This window comes from Danio rerio, chromosome 17 (genome assembly GCF_052040795.2).
Source record: "Danio rerio strain M-AB ecotype USA chromosome 17, GRCz13ab, whole genome shotgun sequence".
Taxonomy (NCBI): Eukaryota; Metazoa; Chordata; class Actinopteri; order Cypriniformes; family Danionidae; genus Danio; species Danio rerio.
In genome coordinates, this window is record NC_141037.1 from 35,895,790 (window position 1) to 35,905,491 (window position 9,702).

A 9,702-nucleotide genomic window follows, 5' to 3' on the forward strand; every position below is an offset into this window, starting at 1 on the left:
AAGGCAAACAATTCAATTACTGATGTCCATGTAAACGTAGCCACTGTTAAAGCAGAACCCCCTATAAATCCACAGAATGCTTATTAAAGCAAGAGCGTCTCATTGCACAGTTTTCTGTTCCAGACAGAGGAGCCAGATGGAGCTCTGTACACACTGTACAAATGCTACACCCTTTGGGACTACTGCCCAAACACATACACCTTTTTTTAGGCAGGTAGAGGCGGAGCTGCCGCCCCCGTTCTCTCTCCTGCCGGGGGTCTCTACATCCCCTCCCCACGAGGAACCGGTCAAAATGCCAGCACCGTCCCACCTGGGAGAAGCCAACCCCGTGGCACCTGATGGGCCAGCGTCAGTGTCACGGCAGGCCCGAGGCGCTCACCCCTGACGAAAACACAATGGCGTGCAGCCTGCCGGCAGACGTGGGCAGGTACAGATAATATTGTTAATCGTGCAGAATGGCAAACAGGCCTCTCAGGACAAAGAGGGATGGCGGCGCAGTGATTGGAGAATATCCCCTCTTCTATTTTTTCCCCTCCTTTCTCGCCGTTTAAGCACAGAAAATTTCATTTCGCTATTTTCCACCTCACAGCGTCTATCAGCCAAGGTGTTTGGTTCTGATATAGTGGAATTGAGAGTTTTGCCTTTTACAGCGGGGTATGAATCATGAAAAAAATACGCACGTCGCCCCCCTTCTCTCGTCAGCCCTCATCCCCCTCTCATTTTTAATCTAACTCAGGCAACAATGAGTGCACATTGCTCCAAAATCTCGACATTGTTTCACTTCTGTTTCCATTCGTCTGGATACTAGCAGATATTCTACAGGAGTGCTTTGTGAAATGAGATAAGCACATTTCTTTCTCCCCTACAAGCATGTTTAATTTCTCATATATTTTAAAGAGGCTAAATGGCCCCATCTGGGTTTGCAGAGCATCAGCTACTTATGTTTCATATTTTGTGTCGCATCCCATTAACATCGCATTAAAAAAAGAAAAGAAAGCTTCTTTTTCTAATCTTTTTATACACACAATAAATAGACGTCCGTATCCTCGGCTGTGATTCACAAAGCAGTGTGGAGAAAAAAAAAAAAACCTGAAGGGATTATGGGTGAGATCAACTTCTGTAAACTGTGGTAAAATGGCTTTTCAAACTTTCGAGAAAGACATAAATTAGACGCTTAACTTATTCCAGGATTGTTGTCAAGTACGTTAGGGAGAAGGAAACTGCAAGATGAGAAATTGCTTTTCGTAAGACTAAATAATGAAGGTCATGATAAGGTGACTGTTGAGTCAAAGCGGTATTACTTGTGCATAAAGAAGCAGGGCATCTTTTGAGATCTCTGTGAGGAAAGGTGCAAGAGTTCACAAATTGGTTTTGATGAAAAGATTCACAGAGCAGAGGTATGTAAATGTCAAAGGCTTGGCGGTAGAGGAAACGTGTACTTCTAATATGTCAATGGCTGTTGGTATCAAAACCTACGAGTAAAGTAAACATTGTTATTAAATAATGTTTCAAATGAGAAAAAGGTAAAGTTTTCAAGGATTTTAGGCAGACAAAAACTGCAAATAAAAACTTTTAAATAAGACTACATTATAAGTTCTCAAGTAAAACTTTATTACTGTACTTGTGCACAAAGATGAAGGGCATCCTCTGAGATATCTGCAAGGAAAAAAATAAATATATATATATATATATATATATATATATATATATATATATATATATGGTTTTTGATGTTAAAACTCAAAGAAGAGATGTTTAAAGAGCCCCTATTATGGGTTTTTTGAAAATGACCTTCCAGGCAGTTTGTAACAGCTCTAAGTGAAGTGAAATATCAGGCTAAGGCTTAAATCTAAAAGTGCACTGTGTTTAAAACTATTGATTTATCTATAGAAGAGTCGACTCAGAGTGGTTTAAATGAATCGTTGGAGGTAACAAATCTTTACACGTGTTGGCGTGACGTCGATACAGAACTCAAGCCTTGCCCATTTATTGCACACACAGACCTGGGAAAATTAAACCCTGCCAAAAAACACTGTAGCAAAAACAAACAAACAAACAAACAAACAAAAAAAGACAACAAACACTGTAGCAGATCCCGGTTGAATCATGTCATAAAGACGCTGTGCTTTGAAATGTGAGGGAAAGTTATTGTTATTTTCCCAAATATGAGGCTATGAAGAGTCAGTGGTTGAAGTTTCTTTTTGCAAAAATATCTCAGCATTATAGCTCCAGCCTTGTGCTGTGATCTCATCGTTTTTCTGATGAGTGCTTCAGCAATCTACATGCTGACAACGGGGCATTCATCTGCCGTTTGTTAAAGGAAGGACTGGAAAAGACTATTGATGTATGGGATTTTGTCGAAGGAACTATACAGTAAATAGTTCATGGATTAGTTGCTTCCTCGATTTCATAAGTATAAGTAACTTAAGTGCGATTAAAATGGTTGCCTCCTTGTTTTCTCTAGCTTGCAAAATGTGTATTTAATTGTGCTTTGTGACTTGCAACCACTCCATACGGCTTGTGCTGTCTCTGGTTTACTCTTTGTATTCTTATATCACGTCTAAAACCATGTTGAAAACACATGTGCCGCTTTATTTACCGATTAAAATGCATCTGTGAGCTCGAGATCCACTGCCGTTTGTCTATGGCCACCGTCAGCTGTTCCTATACACGTGTGGCGGTCAATTTTCAAAATAGTTCAGCTTTTGCTACTGTGTGGATTAATACTGAATGTGTGTCATGGTTAAAAAGAGCAATATGCTGGTGTTTTAATGCACTCCTGCATACTATATATCCTATACTCTGCACTCTGACTACTTCAAAACTGTTGATTAGCGACGCTCTCTCGCACTGAACGCAGTCGACCTATCGCAACAGACTGGGTCATCAGACCAATCAGCAAATGAATCGCTGAACGAATCATATTGGAGTTGTTGGGATAATTAGGTAAAAATAAATGCATATTATAAGAGAATGAAAGTGCTTTAGCTCTTTAACAGTAAGAAATAGCTTTCTTCAAAAATTAATCGTTAAAAATGTATAATGAAAATATGCTCCCCCCCCCCCCCCTTTAACGTTTTACACCACTGTGATGCATTACATCGCGCCAATCAATAATAGGATAAATTGGATTCAACTGTCTGAAACTGGCAGTTCTAGAGCACTGATAGACATCTTAAGTATTAGCAAAACATGTTTCTTGTAAAACATGTTTTGTATGCATGTAGCCTAAAAAGTTATTTTACTTTAGTCCATCCTGACATAGTCATGCCAAAATTTATGTAGAATTGTCAGCTGCACATGCATACATGCATGGTGTTAATCTCTCATTCCAGCACATCCTAAATGCGACATTGGATTGAGACCTGGTGAGTCTGTTTGAGTTTAGTGAACTTACAGTATTGTCATGTTCTAGTGTGAGATGATTTGAGCCATGATTTTGTGACATGGTTTGTTATTCTGCTTGGCACACTATGGGCATAAAGGGATGGACAAGATCAGCAGCAATACTCAGGTAAGCTGAAGCATTCAAAAGGGGTTCAATTGGTACTAAGAGGAACAAAGTGTGCCATTAAAATATCCTCCACATCATTACACCACCAACAGCCTGAACTGTTGATACAAGGCTGGATGGATCAGTGCTTTCATGTTGTTTACACCAAATTCTGGCCCCACCATCTGGATGTTGCAGCACAAATTGAAACCTGGCAGACTTTTCCCAGTCTTCTCTGGTCCAGTTTTGTTGAGTGTGTGTAAATTGTAGCCTCAGATTGCTGTTTTTATCTGTCAGAAGTGTCAATGGTGTCTTTTCTGCTGCTGTAGCTCATCTGCTTCAAGGTTGAGATGTGTTGTGTATTCAGAGAGCACTGCAGACCTTAGTTGTAACAAGTGGTTATTCTAAGCTTACATTTCTACCAATTTGTACCTCTGGCATCAACAAGGCTTTTTCAACTGACACTCACTAGATATTTTCTTTTTCCTTAGACCACTCTCTGTAAACTCTAGAGATGAATGTCCATGTGTACATGCCTAAACGCACTGTGATTGACTAATTAGATATTTGCCTTAATGAGCACCCAAACAGGTGTACCTATTTAAGTGGCCAATGAATTGTTAAAGCTGTGAGTAAAAACCTTGGTGGTTTTACCTGCAATTGCCCAAATACACTTGTTCACTAATTTCTACATTAGTCCACTAATTTAGTCAACTTAATAGAGTGAATAAAAGTGAGTAAACTGGATGGTATATTGTTTTGTTTGTGCTCTGCTGTATTGATGGGGAGTTTGGACTTTTACCACGAACTAGATCTTTTGGACAGTTCATTTACTAGTTCAAAAAACAGAACCACCGGTTCTTTTACGGTACAACATAATAACATCATCCGCAAAATGTAATGACAATTCTCCTGTTAGGATGTCAGATCCTCTCAATTAAGCCTTCAGTTTACCCACACTGCAGCTTAATCAGTTGTCCAAGTTGTTCAGTCACAGCAGGCTCTCATGTACTGTTGGTGTTCGGTTCAACTGCTCAATCACACATCCTCAGGCTCTCAAATCTGACCTCAATGTACTGTTCTTGTAACTGAATAACTTGTTTATTTAAAAAAAAAAAATAGAGTGGGAGAGTTTAGCTGATGCAGTTAACACAGTTGGGTCTGAACATCGCACTTAGGGGATTAAAAAAAGAAATAGTGCGATCTAAAGATAGCAAAACACACACAAGAAATTAATTTACGCCAGGCATTAAGTTGGAATGGACCAGCGCACATTCTCACGTGCATATCATCGTTAGTACATCCAAACGTGAGTGTGAAATCTGGGGTACGTAAAGTTTTTCTGCGTACGCAGCGTTGATACATGAGGTCCCAGTTCACTTAATGACCCGGTGAGTACCTGGATGGGAGACCACATGAGAAAGCTAGGTTGCTGCCGGAAGTGGTGTTAGTGAGGCCATAAGGGGGCGCTCAACCTGTGGTCTGTGTGGGTCCTAATGCCCCAGTATAGTGACGGGGACTCTGTACTGCTCAGTGAGCGTCATCTTTTGGATGAGACGTTAAACCGACGTCCCGACTCTCTGTGGTCGTTAAAAATCCCAGGATGTTCTTCGAAAAAGAGTAGGTGTTTAAGCCTGGTATTTTGGCCAAATCTGCCCTCTGTCCATCATAATTGGCATATCATCTCTCTGTCTTCTCTCCACCGATGAGCTGGTGTGCGGTCTGGCGCAAAAAAGGCTGCTATCGCGTCATCCAGGTGGATGCAGCACACTGGTGGTGGATGAGGAGATTCCCCCCATTATGAAAAGCAATTTATGTGCCCAGAAAAGTGCTATATAAATGTAAGGAATTATTATTATTGTTAAGATTCTTAAAGATCTTATTATTAAGATACTTTTGCAATCTTGTGTTGGTTTTTCTCAGGTTTTGTTTAGAAACTATTTTGTTTAGAAATGTGTTGAAGATTTTCTTTTTGTTAAACAGAAATTTGGGAAAAATAAACAGGGGGGCTAATAATTCAGGAGGGCTATTCATTCTGACTTCAGTTGTACATATACAGTTGAAGTCAGAATTATTAGTCACCCTGTTTATTTTTTCCTCAATTTCTGTTTTCTGATTTTTCAAACATATTTCTAAACAAAATAGTTTTAATAACTCTAATAACTGATTTATTTTATCTTTGCCATGATGACAGTAAATAATATTTGACTAGATATTTTTCAAGACACATCTATACAGGTTAATGTGACATTTAAAGGCTTAACTAGGCTAATTAGGTTAAGGTTAGGGTAAGAAGGCAAGTTATTGTATAATGATGGTTTGTTCTGTGAACTATTAGAAAAAAATATAGCTTAAAGGAGCTAATAATATTGACCATAAAATGGAGTTTAAAAAATTAAAAACTGCTTTTATTCTAGCCAAAATAAAACCAATAAGACTTTCTCCAGAAGAACAAATATTATCAGACATACTGTAAAAATGTCCTTGCTCTATTAAACATCATTGGGGAAATAATAAAAAAACAAAAAACAAAACAAAAACAAAGAGGGGCTAATAAATCTGACTTCAACTGTATATTTATATTAGATTTTTTTTGTCTTTTTCTTTACATTCCATCATTTAATGCATTTAAATAAAATAATAGTTTTTATTAGTTTGCACCAAGGTAATTCATGAAACTGCAGCTAATCATTCCCCATTCACAAACTACAGAAAAAAAAGATCTTTCATATCAGATGCATTGCATCAACAAACACTGAGCGCTTTTTCATGACGAATGAGGCTTAATTTGATCAACATCCCCCATTAATTTCTTTTAAAAGGGGACCCCTGTAGCTCTTGGAAAGCCAAACTGAGGACGGCTCTTTTGTGTGTTATTCTGTCAGCACTGGGCTTCATGGACCGAGGCTCCTGCTGCTGGCAGACACTCGTGGGCCGCAGATTGAGTGACAGCAGCAGCAGTCCTGGTACATCTGGGGTGTGATTGGAGCAGGGAGCTGAGCAGAGGATGTGTCACAGACAGCACTGCATCACAGAGCCCCACTCTTTTACACCTGACAGCATCCATATTCATGCACCCGGACTCCATCTTTTGCCAGACGTGGCGAGCGTAGCCTGCGCTCCCCAATCAGAGATAAAGGCAGCCTTGCTAAAAGGCTGGAATGTGTTCTGCAGATGGCTGTTCTGCTGTGATATTTTAGGTGTTAGGAAGAGAAACACTGACAAGAAAGGTTTGCGTTTTCATGACGAACTTGCGTAGGTATTTTGAGGTACGAATAGCCGGGTGGACTGGATAGATCTTGCTTTTTAAAGCTGCTGAGTGTGACATTTTTGATGCTAAAATACTTCTGTCTCAAATTAAAAGAACAAAGCTACTCATTAAGAACTGTGGCGTATCAGACCTACTCATTATTTCTGTGAGTACTTAACTATTTAAGTACTGAATAATACCATGAGTTTGGACAAGACTGCCAGTCTTTTGTACATTAAACAATTACACTTCAAATAACATTACATTATTCATTTATTCATTTTCTTTTTGTCTTAGTCCCTTTATTAATCTGGGGTTGCCACAGCGGAATGAACCAGCACGTTTTATACAGTGTATGCCCCTCTAGCTGCAACTCATCACTGGGAAACATCCATATACTCCTATTTACACCCTTACACCATGGACAATTTAGCCTACCCAATTCACCTATAGCACATGTCTTTAGACTGGTGGGGAAAACTGGAGCACCGGGAGGAAACCCACGCTAATGCAGGGAGAACCTGCAAACTCCACACGAGGCTCGAACCATCGACCATCTTGCTGTGAGGTGATCGTGATACCCACTGCGCCACTGTGAGGCCCACATTACATGATTAAAATACATTAATGACACATAATAATAATAATAATACATTAGTACTTTATTCAGTTTCCTTCGACTTAGTCCCTTATTTATAAGGTCACTACAGCTGATTGAACTGCCAACTATTCCAGCATATATTTTACACAGCGGATGCCTTTCCAGCTGCCACCCAGTACCAGGAAACACCCATACACTCTCGCATACCACATGTCTTTGGACTGTGGGGGAACTTGGAAAGATCATGTAAACTCCACACAGAAATGCAAACTAATGAGTAATAGGACTCAAACCAGCAACCTTCTTGCTTTGAGGTGACAGTACTAACCACTGTGCCACCGTTCCGCACTTATAATGCATTATTTCCTATTTACATACCCAAGATGACTTGAAGACACAAATTAACCACAACCGTCAATCCTGCTGAAAAAAACTAAACAAATAACAAACAGTATATGCTGGTAAGGTATCGGTACATGGCTGCTATTATTTGCTGACCAGCATCAGCCATGTGCAAAAACCTACCTTAAAAGTATATGCTGGCCAGGTATTTTATCCTTAGGTGAACATTATAATCCTATGAACCTAAACAGAAAACTATTATAAATATAATAAATTTTAAAGAATTATTCAGTGACATATTTGCAAGGATTGGTTGTCACCACCTATTGGCTCAACAATGTAATCGACAACCTTCATTTGGACCATCAGTTTGCTTTTAATTCGCATTTGATTTCTTACTGGTTAAAATTCCAGTTTCCCATATCAGAAATACAATTCTTTGGTCTTTATTTTTTTACAAATTCTCACCTGTGAAAGGTTATCCCATTTCATTGTGAATTTTAATTCCATTTTTCTTTTCTTCTACAGCTGGAAGTTGCACAATGTTGTGACATTTTGGAGAATTCACTGATTTGTATTGTGAGTGAAGCATTCATGTGGCATCTACTATGCATATCTGAGTTTTATTACTCCTATAATATGACATTTCTACTGTGCATTATTTGTGTCAAACTCTTACGTGTTCTGGTCATTGTAGGAAAATCATGGCATTCATTGTAAATACAAGTGTTACGACGGTAAGACTGCATTTTAATGGCCCATTTGAGTATTAGTAGACTGTCTGCTTCATATCTGTTCACACTGACATTTAACAGTACTTCAACAAACATTTAACTGACTATAAGAAACTTTGCAAGTACATGTCAACTTACACTAAACCCAACCTTAACACCAACCTAACAGTCTACTTATAATCTGATGAAAATTAGTAGTCATGCAATGTAACTTAAACTCAACAAATGAACCATCAAAATAAAGTGTGACCGATATGACACCCCAAATCTACCTGATAATGCCATTTCTTATTATACCATTATATTATTCATATTACACCATACAATCTCTAAACGGGGTTCGTGAACCTGACAAATAGCTAATAATTAAACATATTTACTAATTACCTGACTGATTAACAATTTTTTAGCTAGAAAAACAGATAAACAGACACTGTAAAAAATGTATGTTTATTATAAAAAATTAAACAATTTATAATTAGATTTAAAATTAACAGTTTAATTTAAAATTAAACTTAATTAAAAAATTTAAATGAACAGTTTTCCATATTTTATGAATTATAATTTATTTATTTATTTTTTCCCGTTTATTTATGCTTTTGAATCATTTCATGAGATTTTAATCTTTCTTCCAACAATGTTTAACCTTAAAAGTTTGAAAAAGTGACTTTTATTAAGATTTTTAATCATTTAAAGTCACATACTGTCTGGGTTGTTGTTGTATACTACACTACAAAACCTTGTAATAAATTGCCAGTTTATTTTCTATTATTTTTCAGACTTATTTCTCTCTATATTACACTGGAAAAAGCAATTAGCAGCTTTACTTTAAAATAGTGAATAAACCCATTGCTTTAAAACAACAAGTTGGTTTTACTTTAAAAAAGTCACATAGTTTGTTTACTTAATAATTATAAGGTAATGAGTTTACTCTATTTTAAGTATAAAGTCAAATAATTGCTTTTTACAGTGTATTTATTTTCAATAAAATTATTACAAACTATTCAAATGTCATTAAAAGCCACTTTGGTAACTTGTAGAGTTAAGCTTTCAACATCAAAGTCGACAAAGATCAACATCGCTTAATGCAATTCTCAACTGTTAATTAACAGATATATTTTTACAGTATTTAGCTAGCCGACCCACAAACTTAACGACTGTATATAACAGCATCTCTACCTTAAAGCAAACTTCTGAGTGGCTTCTCAGAGTTACATACATTATAAATGTGTTTTAAATGTTCAGGCATGACAAAAGTTTCCATGAAATCAACAGCAACTGA